This window comes from Gymnoscopelus microlampas, assembly GCF_963454915.1.
Source record: "Gymnoscopelus microlampas genome assembly, chromosome: 23".
Classification (NCBI taxonomy): domain Eukaryota; kingdom Metazoa; phylum Chordata; class Actinopteri; order Myctophiformes; family Myctophidae; genus Gymnoscopelus; species Gymnoscopelus microlampas.
The window spans coordinates 2,940,531-2,959,819 of record NC_139960.1 but is presented as its reverse complement, the minus strand read 5'-3'; the positions used below and the strand labels follow the sequence as shown (position 1 = coordinate 2,959,819).

The 19,289-nt window shown below is 46.0% G+C and overlaps 2 protein-coding genes across 2 annotated transcripts in view; both read left to right on the top strand.

Annotated features, from left to right (window-relative positions):
* Positions 1 to 19,289, top strand: part of il17rel (interleukin 17 receptor E-like) — a 448,078-nt gene that overhangs the window by 191,071 nt on the left and 237,718 nt on the right. The window lies entirely within an intron of this gene.
* The window catches only part of LOC311039658 (leucine-rich repeat-containing protein 17-like), a 50,061-nt gene continuing 48,001 nt past the window's right edge, over positions 17,230 to 19,289 (top strand). The window contains exon 1 of the mRNA XM_084049599.1: positions 17,230 to 17,838. The gene's annotated coding sequence lies outside the window, so the exon portion shown is untranslated. The remainder of the gene's footprint in view (positions 17,839 to 19,289) is intronic.

The window sequence follows — 19,289 nt, the reverse complement described above, 5'->3', positions numbered from 1 at the left end:
CACCAATTACACATGTTCGTTCGGTACTATTTGATTTAGGTACTAATTACTGACTCTGATTTGACTGATTGATTGATTGAATATTCAGGTTTGTAAACAAAGTTTATGCTAAAAGGATAACACAAAAAGCCCCAGGGGCTTGTTTCCATTGTTGATAGATTGATTGATTGATTGATGTCTTTATTGATCATGAAATGAAATCACATGTCACATACATACATCTCAAACATACATCTGACCCACCATAATCAACAGGATAACGCAAAAAACATCCATTGCGGTCCTTTAGTGTGAGGTGTGTATGATGTCATGTAGTGTGTTGCTGTTGGGAGCAATGAGATGCATAGAGTTCATGATGTGATCAAGTCTCTGAGTGAATGTGTGGGTGTACATGCCATTGTTCAGTTCTTATAAAACACAGTAGCTCTACCACCCCCATGCTTAGACATGCTATTCTCTGCGTAGGCCTATAGCCTGCATAAAATCCACACTTTTATCACTGTTTGGTGCTTTGAATAAAAGACTGTCCCCTAAGAACATAAATATACAGTATACATACATGAGCCGAATGTCCAATAAAATGTTTTAGTGTTACAAATATAAACACAGTTCAACGTGGCTCATCTGACAAGCGTGCTTCTCTCACATTGAAGCGTTCCACACAGCGTCATGTACAGTGTTGCCATGTCTGCTTATCGTAAGCGACTTTGGGCTTCTTTTTCTGTAAAGCTGCTTGTAAATATTGGTGGTTGCGTTTTTTTAGGGGAGGGGGGGGGGGGCTTGTTTCTAAAGTGTACCGGTAGTTGCTTTGGGCTTGCTTTCTAAATGTAATACAGTGGTTCTCAAACATTTTCATGTCAAGGACCCCCAGATTAATATGTATTTATCCACACACTTTAATAAGTGTGTGTGCGCCTGACGCGCGTGCATGCACACACACACACACACACACACACACACACACACACACACACACACACACACACACACACACACACACACACACACACACACACACACACACACACACACACACACACACACACACACACACACACACACACACACACACACACACACACACACGATCTGGAACCAGAGGAGCAGGATCCAACATTGAGGAACCAAAATCGGTTCCATCACATGTGGAACCGTTTCTGGTTCACATTGTCAGAGCTGGTATGTGTGGACTTCATGTCTGATATACCATTACAATACCAGTGGTTCTCACACTTTAACTCTCCACCATAACTCAGAGAGTGTACAAATCCATTTGTACACTCTCTGAGTTACAGACCTGTAAGGGTTCATTTGGAACCCTGTATAGGAATCGTTAAAGGGAACTGTTAAGGAATTGGACTGTCATAAGAGGAATCGTTAACATTCTAAATGATGCCAACCCTAGCGCACGCACAATGCGTTTGGTGCTGCTTCATGATGTAATACCTCCTTAATGTCAGACACACTGAGAGTCTTGTTGAACGTGTGCGGTGGAGCAAATGTGTGAAACAGTTGTTATGCATGTCTGGCTTTTATGTTGTTTCCCCTGTAAACGACAACTAAAGCATCTCTATTTTTATGTACACGCGCGTGTGTGTGTATGTGTGCATGCGTGTGTGTGTGTGTGTGTGTGTGTGTGTGTGTGTGTGTGTGTGTGTGTGTGTGTGTGCATGCATGTTTTGTGTATATATGCATGCTTGTATGCATAATGTGTTAACTGGTAAACTGCATGCATCATGCATCATATTTGCATTAATGAGTGTGTGCAAGTGTTTGTCAATTTGTATTATTTGTACATGAGCAAATGGCAATAGGCGTGTGGATGTTGGTACTGCAAGCCATTGGTTCTCCACCAATGCTTGTTCTTTTTCGTGTCAAGGACCCCCAAAATGATATGCATTTGGCCGCGGACCCCCATCTGAAAATGTCTTGTTCCAGCTAGGGACCTCCTCCAGGAGCAAAGATTTGAGTTAAAAATGTTCGCAAAAAAATACAAATAATAATACTTTATATTCAAAGATTTGCACAAATCCTCACGATTTTTTCAAAAATAGCACATGGACAAGCTTGTATGAGCTTGTAGATCTGCTATTTTTGAATGGCCGAAGTATAAAATATGGTTAAAGTGGTTAAAGTTATTGTGACGCTATATTAACAAATTTAGCTGGGGACCCCCTGGTAACCTTCCAAGGACCCCTGGGGGTCCCCGCCGGACCCCACTTTGAGAACCAAATGCTGTACGGCATGTGATTGTATGTGTGCACAGGCGTTATAGGTCAATAGGTCATACATCTGTATACAGCCACGCTGCTGTGACTTGTCTGTCTCGCTGCAGACTGCACAACAAAAGCAGAGCTGTCTGTCTGCACCGGAGGCCATCGCTGGAATGCCAGGCTGTCCATCCCACCACTCCTGCTACTTCAAACAGCTGTGTGCTGGTATAAGTGCCTCCAAGCCGTTTTAAGTGTTTGGCAGCAAACAGTGCATCTGAGCCCACGCTGAGTGGTGGTCCTAATATGGACCTGTTTTCACTCACTGTTGATCCTAGAGAGGAGAGGAGAGGAGAAGAGGGACTCCCTCTTTCCCAGGTGTTTCACCCAGGTGGGCGTGGTTTTTAGGTCAGGCTAAGGCAGTGGTTCCCAAACAGTCGGTCGCGACTTGCAAGTAAATATCCCTTTTTTTTTTTTTTACAAAAAAAAATGTTTCAAAAGATTTTCAATTTCTTTTTTCACAATTATTCATAAAAAATATTAGAAATACATTAAAACAATTAGAAGTAGTAGAATTAGAAGTAGTGAAAATAGCAGATCTACAAGCTCACAACGCATCGCATCGCTACTTCTAGGTTAGGGTTAGGCATATAACCACGCCCACCTGGGTGAAACACCAAAGAAGGAGGGAGTCCCGGAGGAGAGATGAGTAGACAAAAAATGATGAGATGGAGAGAAGAGAAGAACAGAGAAGAGAAGAGCATCCAGGTTTGAAGTTGTTTTGAAATGAAGGTGTACACTGTAGTTGGTCTGCATCACAAACCTAAAAAAAAATGTCTTTCTTTCTCCACGTGGTCGTCAGACGAGTCCTCCACCGGCGTCGCCAGTCATCTCCATTCTCCATACATCTGGCCAGCTCCTTTGTGCTTTCTGCACCAGCATCTTTCTTTAGCACATCCGTGTACAGTATGTAGGTGAGTGTAGCGTCTTGCATTTTTATCCTACGATTTTGTAAACCATTTTTCACTAAGCTTGTAATTCTGGGCACTACTCTCCCTCTGCCAGCCTGGGGAGAGCCCCGAACTGAGCTCATGCTTCCTTCAATGCATGAGGAGTTAGCAGGCCGTTTTTTGTGAGGGTACCTACCCTAGGAGACATGGGGAGAACATGCAAACTCCACACAAATAGCGTCTTTCTTTAGCACATCCACGTACAGTAGGTAGGTGTGGGACGTCCTTCTGATCGTTGCCCGTGTGTTGGTTCCCACAGTGCAAGCGTTTCGCCCCAACACATGAGTACCACACGTAGCATTCTGGTGTAGCACCCATCCAGGGACTTCTGTTGGTCTTGCGTCAGTGACCACTGTGACAAGTGAGGTTTTTGAAAGGCCTGAACCCAAAGCAGTGCTTTACACTTTGCAGAATTGCCATGCTCCAAAACGTTGTTTTCACACTAATATTACAAATTCAATTTTTAGGGTCAATAAGCTACTTGAGGCACGAACCACATCTGTGCAAATACAGCGTGACACATTAGGAGCTTACTTTTGTTTTTGATTAAAATCTAATACTCCACTGTAAGTGCTATGAATAAAAAACACATGTATTAGAAAAATATATCTTATGTTCCCAATACAATGAACAAAGCTTCAGAGCTCTAAAGTGCTATGAATAAAAAACACATGCATTAAAACAAAATATCTTAGGTTCCCAATACAATGAACAAAGCCTCAGAGCTCTGAGTAAAAGCCCATGTTGAAATGGTAACAGAGTTGAATACAGAAGGGAAAGTACAATAGAACAATACAACAAAACCTCAACCAATGGCACCTGCAGTCGAGGCAACGGAAGACACATTATTTTCAAAGCCACATGAGTCCGTTAAAAGGCTACAAACACTGCCTGGCTACAAACAACTGTGAAGTACATTTTCAGAAATGGTGAAAATAGCAGATCTACAAGCCCACAACGTGTCGCCATCCATCCATCCATCTTCAACCGCTTATCCGTAGTCGGGTCGCGGGGGCAACAGTTCCAGCAGAGAGCTCCAGACTTCCCTCTCCTGAGCAACATTAGTCACTTCCTCCTGGGGGATCCCGAGGCGTTCCCAGGCCAGTGTGGAAATGTAATCCCCCCATCTGGTCCTTGGTCTGCCCCGGGGTCTCTCCCCAGTGGGACCTGCAGCGAGGACCTCCCTAGGGAGACCCTCGGGAGGCATCCGTACTAGATGCCTGAACCACCTAAGCTGGCTCCTGTCCAAGGGAAGGAGCGGCGGCTTTACGCCGAGTCTCTCTCGGGTGACCGAACCTCTCACCCTAAGGAGATGGCAGCCGCCCATCTGAGAAAACTCATTTTGGCCGCTTGTACGACCGTATTCTTTCGGTCATGACCCACACTTGGGGGCGGCAGTGGCTCAGAGGTAGAGTGGCCGGGTAGAGTGAACTGGAAAACCGCAAGGTTCCCAGTTCGATCCCGGGCTGGGGCGCTCCCCTAGAGTTAGTGTCGAAGTGTCCTTGAGCAAGACGCTGAACCCCTAATTGCTCCCGATGAGCAGGTTGGTGCCTTGCATGGTTTCCTCCGCCATCGGTGTATGAATGTGTGTGTGAATGGGTTAATGGCACAATCAATGTAAAGCACTTCGGATAGAAGCGCTATATAAATGCACCATTTACACTTCATGACCATAGGTGAGAGTAGGAACGAAGATTGCTCGGTAGACCCAGAGCTTTGCCTTCAAGGACAACGTGGCACGTTTTGGTCCCAAGAGTCCCTTCCTGCAAATGCAGTGGAGACAAAAGTAGACTACAATATTTCTAAATGTTTTTTTTTTTGTTTCCTTGGGGTGTTTTTTTGTCACTGTATATTTGTACATACATGAGCTCTGTCCTGAGAGAGAGAGAGAGAGAGAGAGAGAGAGAGAGAGAGAGAGAGAGAGAGAGAATTCAAAAGATCAAAGTCAGATGTTGGTTGTGAGCCGAGGATATTTGGTAACAAATCTGCCAAGATTTATCTCCTGGGTTCTGCCTCCTTATGGCAGCACTGACTGATGTTCACATAGCACCACTGCTACGCATGGACCAGGTGCACACACACACACACACACACACGCACACACACGCATACATGCAAGCACACACATTCTCACGGAATGTATATCTCTCCCTGTCTTCCTCTCTCTGCTCCATGACCTCCTGTCTTCCATCTCAATTCTCATTCCATTTGTGTGTGTGTGGGTGTGTGTGTGTGTGTGTGTGTGTGTGTGTGTGTGTGTGTGTGTGTGTGTGTGTGTGTGTGTGTGTGTGTGTGTGTGTGTGACACACACACACACACACACACACACACACACACACACACACACACACACACACACACACACACACAGCTGGGAGATTGGTCTAAAAGTTTCACAATAGACAGGAGCAAGACCGTTACAGGCTTTGAACACAAACAAGATAATCTTAAATGGCACTCTACGCTTCACTAGGAGCTAGTGATGAGCGGGTCGAATTTCAGAGGCAATTATGCGGGCTGTGGGTGAGCGGGTCAGCCGCTCTCACACGCAAAAAAAATAATAATAATCACATGCTCTTGTTTTGTCTGTATTCCTAATAAGAATAAGAATAATAACAATAAAACAGTTTGAATATACTTTAAAAAAAATTGCGGGTCGCGGGGCGGGTTGAGCCATAGATTTATATATGGGTTCGCGGGGCAGGTTGAGGCGGGTTGGGTTCCGTCGCGGGGCGGGGCGGGGCGGGTCATGAAAAAACCCGACCCGCTCATCACTACTAGGAGCCAATGGAGAGAGACGAGGACCGGTGAGATGTTGCCGTAGTCCAGTGGTGAGAAGATTAGCATGAGGACAACTCTCAACAGGTCACTGGAAGAGAGGCAGGACTTGATCTTTGCGATGGTGCGCAACTGATTGAAGCAGGACTGTACCACTGATCACTTGTCTGTTGAATTTGAGCTCTGGATATAGCATAACCAAGGGGGCCAAGTTCCCCATGTCGCTGGTGATCCGGCAGACTATGTTGGGAGACCCACAGAGGACAATCTGCACTCTTGCTATCATTCACGACCGTCGACGACCTTGCAGGCTTATGCCTGAAGGCTAAAAAGTCATTTAGATATAATGTAGACAAATGCCAGGTTCATCTGTTGACCTGGCATCCTATATTTTGTATATAGTTTCAACGTACATATTATTTCGTTTTTTGATTTTATATATACTGTCTAGACTGATGATAGGTTATTGGTTTGCGTATGATCCTAGATTATTATTTCTATGCATTTGATGTGTAACGCTGCCTCGGTGCTGATGACCTTAACAGACAGTGCCTGAGTTCTGAATTGTAACTCTTAAACATGCAACTATAAACTTATAGTATTGATTGTACGATGTGACTATTATTTGACCCCTGATAAGAACACATTAAACCCCTCACTTTTATTCTGCTTTTAAAGGACCACAAGGTAGGTTGTATAAGTGTGTATTTATTCACCTTTTAGCAATAAACACATATAATATTGGTCCATAACCTTAAATGTGCCCCATGCAAGGGGTAACACAGCCCTTGTAGGGTTCTCTTCCAACACAACCGCACCTTGTATGGTAAAAGACCACCAAAATTGATACCTCTGTCCCTAACTGTCCCTATTAGGAACCACAATACAACCAAGTGGGTTCAAATACCACCGTTAATTGTTCCTCTAGGAAATAGTACCAAAAAGATATGACTATAAAACAGTGCCGTGGCAACAAACTGTCAAAAACTTAGCAAAACTTAGAACACTTAGGAAGTGCCCTTTTTTAATATACACCTTAACAGGCCAAAGCCTGTAGACCTTTTACTAAATAATGCAGAGGAAACAATAGGGCTTAAACCTTTTAAATAAACCTAAGGAAATACAATATCCCCTTATTTATACCTTTAATTGTTTTATGTCAACACCCTTTTTAGCTATAACTTAAATAAATGCTTTCCCAAAAGTCCTATGTAAACACTCCCATTCACAGAAAGGATGCAAATGAACTTAAACCATCACAAATATACCTTGTACAGTAGTGGGCCCACTCATGAAATAAACAAATAAAAAGCCGGCATAAACATTAACAAAATAACCCCGTTGCAGGCCTGATTGACGCTGGTGTGCGACCAGAGTGGAGAAGCCTCTTCACTCACGTGAGCCCGAGTGTCACTGGGTTACTCACCCCACGCTATGATAAACTTTCAGTGTCTAGTACGGGCGTTCCATACACAGCACGTTTCAGTGGAAAAGATGACTGGTCTTTCCCACGACGCCAGAGGTGCACCCAGCTTTCCTGGTCGCAGTGGCGCTAATCTGGGTCTCTGTAGACGAGTCTAGGTCTCCCGACCGAACACAGTGTCCGAAAGTACTTTATATTCCAAATGTTCACGTTGTTGCTGCTCCACTCAAACGTTAGCGCCGCTAGCATGAAGCTAACAAACAGTGGAACTCTCGACGCCTGCTTACTGCAGTAACGTTAAAACAAGACTTGACTTTGCTCCAAAACAGGACACAAATGAATCACTGTCAATACAGGTCAAACTACTCATTCAAACTTAAACACTAAATGTTACGGTTCGCACGTAATTCTCCTGTTTTCATACACAAAATGTGCGTTCCTCTGACACACACCAAACTGCTCTCTGCAAACTTGGTTAAGCACACACACATCTCCACTCGTCCCGCCCCCCAACCAATCATATGCTTTGAAAGTGATGGACCATCATAGAGACCAATCAGAGGTAGTTAAAAGGAACACAGTCTGAACCACTAGGTTAGACTGATCTCTTAAAGTGGTACTAGCTTTTACAGACCTGTTGCCTTACTACATTGACTGTCTAATTCTAAGATTTTGAATTAGGCACATATTAACGCTGGGGAATTACCCAGGGGTTACAGGCTCCCCCTTCTAAACGTCTGAATGTCCCCATCAGACTTTAACTTGGCAAATACTTCAGACAGGTATATGTGGCCATGGGTGGGGAGTATGGACTTGGGGCTTGGAAAAGGGCAGGGCATATGAAAAGGGAAGTGTCTGTGTTCTTGCTGATGGATATCCTCATTCCCCGGTGTACCACGACCACTGGCTGGTCTACAGAATGGCCAAGGGTATTGTAGGTTAGTCGAGTGACTGGCTTCACCTCCCTCTTAGGACGTGGGGCAGAGAGGACTTCTGTTGCTCCATCGGCCAATCTTTCAGTGCAGACGTCTGTCACGTCTTCCCCTTCAAGTCCTGCGACCCGTACAGAGTCCTCTAGTTGTGTCTCGATCTCCTCGTCTTCTGTATGAAGTTGGTCAGACTCGCTGTCTGACGCATCCAGAACTTCGTCCGGAACGTGAGGAACATTGTTCTGATGTAAGGCTCGACTCAGCCGTTGCTCAAAGGGCTTTAGTGCCTCAGAGACACTTTTGGTGTAATTAGGAATGTATACAGAACGCTCATCTTCAGAATCTGACCCTTCAGATTGTTCTGCTTCCTCTTCTTCTTTTTCATCCTCTTGCGTGTCCACTTCTGGGACTGCTCGGGTGGCCGGTCGACGAGGTACATTGGTCTCTTCAGGACCATTCGAGAGCCTGACCAGACATCCTATAGGGAGGAGATGGTCACGGTGAAGGGTTTTCACAATGCATCTTCCACTCTCCGGTTTTACCCGGTACACTGGGATGTTAGGGAGCTTCTCAATGATGACATACGGGATTGAAAACCATCGATCACTCAGTTTATGCTTCCCTTTCAGTCCTGTGGCCCGAGTGAGAACTCGGTCTCCTTTCTCTAGAACCTGGTTTCTCACACTGGCATCATAACGTCTCTTATTCCGGTTGTGTAATTGGTTAGCGGCATCAACTGCCAGTTGATAAGCATGCTTCAATTCAGCTCTCATCTGGTCCACATACTGCAGGTAGGTGGTTTCATCTTCGCCATCTGGTGATGTCCCGAAACACACGTCAACTGGAAGCCTTGCCTCTCGGCCAAACATTAAGTAGTAGGGCGAGTAACCAGTGGCGTCATTACGGCTGCAGTTGTACGCATGTACCAGCAAGCTCACATGCTGGCTCCACTTTTGTTTCTGTGCAGGGTTGAGGGTTCCCAGCATAGAAAGAAGGGTGCGGTTAAACCGCTCTGGTTGTGGGTCACCTTGTGGATGATAAGGGGATGTTCTTGACTTCTTTATGCCCAACATTCCAAGGAGCTCCTTGATAAGGCGGCTCTCAAAATCGCGCCCCTGGTCGGAGTGGATGCGAGCAGGCAGGCCATAGTGTACAAAGAACTTCTCCACCAAGACCTTGGCTACGGTCGAGGCACGTTGATCCTTGGTGGTGAAGGCTTGAGCGTATCGCGTGAAGTGGTCGGTAACCACTAAGACATTCGCAGTTCCTCTTGAATCTGGCTCAATGGACAGGAAGTCCATGCAAACCAAGTCCATAGGGCCACTGCTGGTAATCTGGTGCAAGGTAGCCGCCTTGTGAGGCAGCGTCTTACGGGCCACACATCTACCACAAGTCTTTATGTACTGCACAATGTCTGAAGCCATTCTGGGCCAATAGAATCTGTCTTTTGTAAGGGCAGTGATCCTCTCCACTCCCAGATGACCTGCATCGTCATGCAGGGACTTGAGAACAGTGAGTCTGTAGTCACTTGGTAGGACAAACTGTAGTGCTTCGATTCCAGATGGTCTCATGATCCTCCTGTACAACAGCCCACTTTTCACTACCAGTTTGGGCGCTTCCCGGGCCAATAGCGAAACATCTGGATCTTTACTTCTTGTGGTTGGAGGCCATGTTCCATTCCTTAAGCCCTGTTTGGCCACGCCAATGACAGGATCTACGTCCTGGGCTTTTCGTAGTTGGTCCTGACTCAGGAGCTCCAAAGGACTTAGCACCAACTGGCTGGGAAAGGCGTAAGCCTCCGGAATAGCATCCGGAGAAGCTCCAAGCTGATCTATCAGCCGGTTGGGATAGTTTGGAGAATGAGAGACGCGTGTCTGCCTACAGATGGCTTTGACACCATCCAATGGTATGTGCTTCCAACCTTCTTCAGTGTCCATGGCATTTCTGGACAACCAATCAGCATCCACGTTGTCTCGGCCAGGCTTGTAGATAATGTCGAAATCATAAGTGGTGAGAGCTGCCAACCACCGATGCCCGGCAGCATTTAACTTCGCTGAAGACAGTACATATGTGACCGGGTTGTTGTCCGTTCTCACACTGAATCTGGCCCCGTAAAGGTAGTCGTGAAATTTATCCACAACTGCCCACTTCAAGGAGAGAAACTCTAGTTGGTGTATAGGGTAGTTGCGTTCAGCTTGGCTTAGCTTCCGGCTGGCGAAAGCTACGGGTCGTAACCCCTCCGGGTATTCTTGGTTCAGTACAGCCCCAAGACCATCCAAGCTAGCATCGACGTGGAGGATGTAGGGTTTGTAGGGATCTGCAAAGGCAAGTACTGGGGCATGAGTAAGGCTATGCATTATCTTTTGGAAGGCTTCAGTGCAGGCAGGTGTCCAGCGCTTTCCAAACGGCTCAGAAACCTGGAAGTATTCAGATTTGGCTTTAGATGCTTTCCTTCCTCGCTGCACTGGTGGATAGCCTTTAGTCAATTCGGTTAGTGGGCGGACTATAGAGGAGTATCCCTCTATGAACTTCCTGTAGTAGCCACAGAACCCCAGATAGGATTGTAAACTCTTAAGGTTGGTAGGCGGCTTCCACTGCGCCACCGCTGCTACTTTATCGGGGTCGGTGGCTATCCCGGCTTCAGACACTATGTGTCCCACATATTTTACTTGGGGTTGGCAAAACTGACATTTGTCAATTGAAAGCTTGAGGCCATACTCTTCCAAGCGGTCAAGGACCTTTAACAGGCGCTCTTCGTGTTCCTCTAATGTTCTTCCAAACACGATGATGTCATCGAGGTAGACGAGACACTGCAGAAGGTTCATGTCCCCCACCGCCCTTTCCATAAGCCTCTGAAAAGTGGCGGGGGCTCCGGTTATGCCTTGAGGCATGCGCTCGAACTGGTAGAATCCGAGTGGACATATGAATGCCGTTTTCTCTTTGTCCTCTTCTGACATGGCGATTTGATAGTATCCACTACGGAGGTCCAGCACAGAGAACCATTTGCAACCTGTGAGACAGGCTAAGGCGTCGTCAATTCGAGGTAGAGTGTATTGGTCAGGTATGGTACGGGAATTGAGAGTGCGATAATCAATGCACATTCGGATCTTGCCATTTTTCTTTCGGGCTATTACTATGGGGGAGGCATAGGGGCTGCGTGACTCCTTGATGATGCCAGTGGCGAGGAGCTCCTGCAGATGTCGGCGGACATCGTCAATTTCGGCTGGTGCCAGACGGCGGACGCGCTCTCGGAAAGGACGAGAGTCACTAAGCCGAATATTATGCTCAACCTCTTTGGCCAACCCGACATCCCACTCCTCCAGTGAGAAAACTCCAGGTTTTTCGGACAGCTTGTCTGCCAACCTCTCTTTCCACATTGCCGGAATAGGGGAACTGCCAAAATTAAAGAGTGTGGGGTCAATGGATTTTAGAGGGGTTTTGTCTAGTTTAACTTCGGTGGCTATGTCAGCTTTGTGAACATGTGCAATGACTGTTCCCTTTGGAAGGGACTTTGACTTCAAGGATTCATTCCTAAGAACCACTGAGAAACGGTTCACATCCATCTCCCAGGGTAGCAGGACACATGGCGGCATTAAGACTCCAGCTGGGAGTGCGCCGCTAAATGGGGTCTCTATCAGGAGAACATTGCCCCGAAGTGACATTTTGGTAGTCACTCTGCACATAGCATGGCGTTCAGTTCCAGGGGAAATGGTAAGTGGACCTGGGCCTGCCCACTTTATTACGGCCACTGGGTCTTCAGGTGCGTGTGCACTCACGCGCCATGCCTGTGCTGTCTCTCCTCTGGCGGCAGCGTGCATGACTTTAGGCTCGTGTGTGTATGACCTGGCATTGGTTCCAATGATGACAGGAACCTGTTCAGGTCCATTGGCTTCAGGGCACACCAATGCCAACACTAGTTTTGGGGCACTCTGGCCATCATCATCGAGAAAAACCACCTCCACTGCCACAAAGCCTCTGTATGGGTAGCTTGACTGGCTCAGGCCCCACAGGCCCAAGTTGGAAATAGGGTGAATGGGAATGTGTGACAGGTGTTGTGCATACCAGCCCTCAAAGATTATAGAGACGTTGGAGCCACTGTCCATCAGAGCAGTGCACTGATTTCCCTCAATTTTCACTGTTCCCAATGAGGACTCGCCTATTAGACCAGGGGGGAAACTGGCTGTCCCCGGAGTCTCAAGGTTGCTCTTTTTGACAGATCCACTCCCCTCCTTTTCGGTTGCAGACCCTTTCTGGTTGTGTTTGAGCCTTTGCATTGATTGTAGCAGTTTCCTGATCACCTTTTGGGGATTCTCTGGAGCCCCACAGTTTGTGGCTATGTGACCCTCCTCTCCACATCGGTAGCAGTAAAACGCCTCTCCTCCTCTAGGCGATTTTGGTCCTTCTTTAGGTGCAGGTTTGTCAAACCGGTAACTCCTTGTTTTTCCTTCATTAGGTGTAGCCATTGTGCTGTTGGTTACTGTCAGTACACTGATTTGGCTCTGCAGGCTTGTTACTTGCCTTCTCAATGCTTCAACCTCAGAATCATCTTGATGCTCAGCATCCCTGCTTCTCTTGGTTGTAGTAGGCTCTGTGCTTAGATTGGGGGACTCCTGTCCTCCCACTGTCAGCTGTAAAACTAAGGACTGAAGTTCTTTTATTTGACCTTTCATGTCATCCATCTCAGAAGGCTTAACTTTAACGCCATCAGATGCACGAACCTGGCGTACCGTAGAGTTCAAACTTTGTCGAGCAGCCTCATGGTCTTCCTCCCCACGAATTTCATTCAACAGTTGCATGAATGTGGGAGGGTTGCCTTTCCGTTCCCTAAGCCGCAACTTGAGGAGCATGATGTCTGATTCAACCGCACCTCGGAGAAGCTGCTCCAGCCTGGCACGGTCCCGCTGGCTGCGAGCTAGGCCACCTTTCTGTACAACTTTAGTGAGCTGGTTCTCCAACCTTCTCAGGAATTCTGAAAGTCTCTCTGTGGGTCTTTGCCTCATGGACCTAAAGGTGAAATAGAGGTCTTCACCTGTTTCCGAGGTCCCAAATGCGTTCTCCAAAGCATCCAAATACTCTTCAGCACCAGCTCCAGGGTCATTGTATCTTACTGCTTGAATAATCTCTAGGGCTGGGCCTTTCAAGCTCTCCACTATGCGTTTGCGTTTTTCTTTATCAGAGCAGTCACATTCCTCTGTCATTAGCTTGGCTTGCTCCAGCCAGTTATCATGAGACTCTTCGCCGGCTGGTGTGGGGACTACACCTGAGTAGACCCGCAAGCGCCTGAACGCATTGTTATCTGGTGTAGGACGCATAGTTTTGGCCAGCAAGTCTCCAACAGCTCGAATAATAGAGGCTGGTGAATCCTCTTGCTGGATTGGGGGTCCCTGAGTGAGGAGAGCTTGAACATCATCAAATGTCTTGCCTTCGGTTTCCAGTAGTTTCCTTAGTTTGCTTGTGAACTCATCCTCTGGGGCTGGGCCAGTTGGTACTATTGTTACCTTCCAGGCAGTTCCACCAGCCAGGGGAATCAATTCAAGGGGAGCCACAGCAGGGTCAACAAGGCAGCGACATTCGCATAGCATTACTTCACTGTCCAGATGAGACATGAACTTATTGGCTCTTACTCGTACTCTTCCAAAAGCTTTGACAGTTTCAGCCGTGCTCTCAACATCGGCAATGTCCGTGTCTTTTGGCATGCCACTTAAAGCAAAGGAATAGGCTGGATTTATTCCAACTTCGTTGCACCAAGCAACTAATTCTGTGATTAACTGGGGGTCTACGGGGCGGGCCATTTTGAGAAAAAGATGGGGACAGTTTACTTTTAAACTTATTTCTGGGGTACTGTTAAATGCAAGTCACAGAATAAATCAATCATCTCAGCGGTGCCTCCATTTATGTAACGCTGCCTCGGTGCTGATGACCTTAACAGACAGTGCCTGAGTTCTGAATTGTAACTCTTAAACATGCAACTATAAACTTATAGTATTGATTGTACGATGTGACTATTATTTGACCCCTGATAAGAACACATTAAACCCCTCACTTTTATTCTGCTTTTAAAGGACCACAAGGTAGGTTGTATAAGTGTGTATTTATTCACCTTTTAGCAATAAACACATATAATATTGGTCCATAACCTTAAATGTGCCCCATGCAAGGGGTAACACAGCCCTTGTAGGGTTCTCTTCCAACACAACCGCACCTTGTATGGTAAAAGACCACCAAAATTGATACCTCTGTCCCTAACTGTCCCTATTAGGAACCACAATACAACCAAGTGGGTTCAAATACCACCGTTAATTGTTCCTCTAGGAAATAGTACCAAAAAGATATGACTATAAAACAGTGCCGTGGCAACAAACTGTCAAAAACTTAGCAAAACTTAGAACACTTAGGAAGTGCCCTTTTTTAATATACACCTTAACAGGCCAAAGCCTGTAGACCTTTTACTAAATAATGCAGAGGAAACAATAGGGCTTAAACCTTTTAAATAAACCTAAGGAAATACAATATCCCCTTATTTATACCTTTAATTGTTTTATGTCAACACCCTTTTTAGCTATAACTTAAATAAATGCTTTCCCAAAAGTCCTATGTAAACACTCCCATTCACAGAAAGGATGCAAATGAACTTAAACCATCACAAATATACCTTGTACAGTAGTGGGCCCACTCATGAAATAAACAAATAAAAAGCCGGCATAAACATTAACAAAATAACCCCGTTGCAGGCCTGATTGACGCTGGTGTGCGACCAGAGTGGAGAAGCCTCTTCACTCACGTGAGCCCGAGTGTCACTGGGTTACTCACCCCACGCTATGATAAACTTTCAGTGTCTAGTACGGGCGTTCCATACACAGCACGTTTCAGTGGAAAAGATGACTGGTCTTTCCCACGACGCCAGAGGTGCACCCAGCTTTCCTGGTCGCAGTGGCGCTAATCTGGGTCTCTGTAGACGAGTCTAGGTCTCCCGACCGAACACAGTGTCCGAAAGTACTTTATATTCCAAATGTTCACGTTGTTGCTGCTCCACTCAAACGTTAGCGCCGCTAGCATGAAGCTAACAAACAGTGGAACTCTCGACGCCTGCTTACTGCAGTAACGTTAAAACAAGACTTGACTTTGCTCCAAAACAGGACACAAATGAATCACTGTCAATACAGGTCAAACTACTCATTCAAACTTAAACACTAAATGTTACGGTTCGCACGTAATTCTCCTGTTTTCATACACAAAATGTGCGTTCCTCTGACACACACCAAACTGCTCTCTGCAAACTTGGTTAAGCACACACACATCTCCACTCGTCCCGCCCCCCAACCAATCATATGCTTTGAAAGTGATGGACCATCATAGAGACCAATCAGAGGTAGTTAAAAGGAACACAGTCTGAACCACTAGGTTAGACTGATCTCTTAAAGTGGTACTAGCTTTTACAGACCTGTTGCCTTACTACATTGACTGTCTAATTCTAAGATTTTGAATTAGGCACATATTAACGCTGGGGAATTACCCAGGGGTTACAGATGCATTACCTTGTGTTTACCTTACTTACTGTACTGTAAATCGCTCTGGATTAAGAGTGTCTGCTAAATGCCTAAATAGGCTCTATGCACAGCAGCCATATTGGGAATGAATTGGGCCCCTTCCTTAAGTTCCTACAGTTGTGCGTCTTTGGCGTAACTGTGGAACGAGATGCCATGGCCCTTGTGACCTAACCCTAACCTACCTGCATTATGCAAGGCTGTGGTGGTGTTCATGACTAATTTGATATGGTCTCTGTCTGGCAGAAACCTCATATCTCCATAATTCAACTTTTTATCTCTTTTTTTTTTTTACCCCATAAATTAAGCCGCTATACTTTGTCGTATGACAGTGATACACAAAAGTAGCAATACAAAAATACGTCACAACACGTCAAAAGATGAACTTTAATTGCTTACGTGCGTAAGCAAAAGTATTATAGTATTATCATGGCTCCGATGTTCTGTCTGTTTGGGTGTTCCACCAGGCTCTGTGCTTGGCCCTCTTCTGTTTACATGACCGGTTTCTTAAGTTGTGTCTGTTTTCAACATCTAGTCTTTATGTGTATGCTGCCAGCTGCCTGTCTTGCCCTTGTAAAAGAGGCTTTTAATCACGGTGGGTTAAGTAAAGGTTCGGAAAAATCTCCATGTCTCTCTCTCTCTCTCTCTCTCTCTCTCTCTCTCTCTCTCTCTCTCTCTCTCTCTCTCTCTCTCTCTCTCTCTCTCTCTCTCTCTCTCTCTCTCTCTCTCTCTCTCTCTCTCTCTCTCTCTCTCTCTCTCTCTCTCTCTCTCTCTCTCTCTCTCTCTCTCTCTCTCTCTCTCTCTCTCTCTCTCTCTCTCTCTGTGACTTGCAATCTACACTGACTGACTTACCGCCTGTCTTGGTTATTGCCTACACTGAGTGACATGCTTCCTCTCTCTCTCTCTCGCTCTCTCGCGCTCTCTCTTTGTCTCTTTCACCCACTCTATTGGACCACACTGTGAATGTGTAGGAAAGGAGTCTCTGGAAGCATATAACATGATAGAGCCATGGGACTGGTTTAGAGTTACACATGCACGCATGCACACGCACGCACTTTCAGTACACACTTACACACAAACACTTACACACCTACACACTTCCAGTCTTGCTCTGGGTGTCCAGAGTTAAACATTGGAACACATCCAGGCCAGTCTGCTAACCGGGGGGGGGGGGGGGGGGGGGGCAGTGTGACAGGGTGAAAGAGTGATTGTGGGGGAAAGAGGAGAAGAGTTTTAAGTGAGAGAGTGTGTGAGGGCGTGGACAGAGAGAGAGCGAGAGTGTGTGTGTGAGAGAGAGAGATATGGATAAGCGGTCAGAGGAAGAGAGGCTGCATGGGAATGAGTCTGTGAGCGAGAGAGGCAGAGAGTGAGTGAGAGAGAGAGAGTGCGCGGGCGCGCTTGTGTGTGTGTGTGTGTGTGTGTGTGTGTGTCTGCGTGTGCACGCGTGCGCGCGTGTGTATGTGTGTGTGTGTGCAAGAGAGAGAAAGAGCAAGTAAGAAAGTTTGTGCAGGCGTGTGTGTGTGTGTGTGTGAGAGAGAGAGCTAAAGAGTGAGAGATTGTGTGCGCTGCGTGAGGGAGTGAGCGTGTGTGTGTGTGTGTGTGTGTGTGTGTGTGTGTGTGTGTGTGTGATATAGAGAGAGCGAGCTAGAGAGTGAGAGAAAGGAGAGAGAGTGTGTGTGTGTGTGTGTGTGTGTGTGTGTGTGTGTGTGTGTGTGTGTGTGTGTGTGTGTGTGTGTGTGTGTGTGTGCAGAGTATCAGTGCATGCAGACAGTTGCATAGTTTGCAGGCAGGCAGGCGGGCAGGCAGGCAGGCGGTGTGGTGTGTGTGGTGGTGTAGATTTCTCCTTGGCTCCGACGCAGCGCTCATGACATGCAGGACTAGGAGCCGGGGACACGGGACCAGCCGGAGATACACAGGTCCTCACTGGACCACCCCGAGCCACAGGTAGGACGGGACAACAGTCTCACACACTTTTTTTATGAGCGATAATGAGTTAATCCCATGTAGAAGACAGCAAGAGTCATCATGCCTAGAACACAGAGACACAGTGGCTCTGTGTTCTCATGTTTATGGAGCTTATCGCACAAGTATTTCATAGCGAATGGCAGGACTTTGGAGATTTGAGTCTTGTTAGAATTATGAAGTGGGTCCATGTAGAAGCTGATCAGAACAGATGACACAATGATTTAAAGCTAATTATCTGGTGTATTTGTCTTCCCTTGTGGTTGGACCCATGGAAGGCTGATGTTGGCAGCTTGGTGGTTTTTGATGGCATCGTAGAGGATTGGTTGTCAGCAGCAGAACATACACTAATACACTATGGGCTCTGGTTTAGCACCAATGGAATGAATGACGGTATGATGCTAAGTGTTTAAAAATGACTTCAATATGATTCTTCAAATGAGAATGTTGCCTCGATGGAGGAAAGTCATAAAATCTTGGATTCTAGTTTTCTTTGGTTTAAAGCTGTCCTGCAGAATGCATCATAAATTAGGCTAATGCACCAACGTGTTGTTGGCCGAGTGCCACCAGACAGACCAACATATCCTGTCCTGGAAACACAAAGGCATAAAGACACCATGCATTATGACGGAACACAAACCAGCGATTACATAAAATGCTCAGACAGATAGCCCTACCGAGCTCCAGAAACGCGTGCTTGCATAACGGCCAACAATCACCGCTCTGAAGAACTATTTCTGTTGCGCTGCGTGCTGAATCATTTATAAGCCAACTGTGTGCAAACTCTGAGCAGAGTCCAGACAACCTTTGGCTTCTGTTAATTCATGGCATTCTGTTCAGAGAAGGCTGCACGAAGCGCTGAAGTAAGAGTTGCTCTTCTCTTGTTGGACCCACGTTGGGTTTTCGAGGGACATTCTTAAGTCGAGAATCTTAAGTCGTATAGATGTCGCTCTCGTACAGTTGTTAACTGTACTTAAGCACATTTTTGGAGGGGTTTATATTTGTTTTGTTTTTGGCAAGGCAAGGCAATTTTATTTGTATAGCACATTTCAACAGCAAGGCCATTCACACAGAACGTCAAGCAAAGGATGCATAAAACGCATTAAGTAAAAATGTATAGATACTGTACAGTTACAGTGCAGGAGAAAAGAAAACAGAAAAAAAATTCAATAACTCAATCAAAGGCAAGCTCATGACTTTTACTCCACTACATTTCAAACAGAAATATTGTACTTTTGAATCCACTATATTTCTAGGAACGGACTCCTAGAAAAATATAAATTTAGTATGAATTAGCCACTGTTTCAAATAGTGAAAATAGCTGATCTACAAGTATTAAAGTATTGAAAAGAAAATGTACTTCATGATTTGTACTTTGAATACTTTTCAGACAGATCTTTTGTGGATTTTCTTACGTAACAGCGACAGTGGCG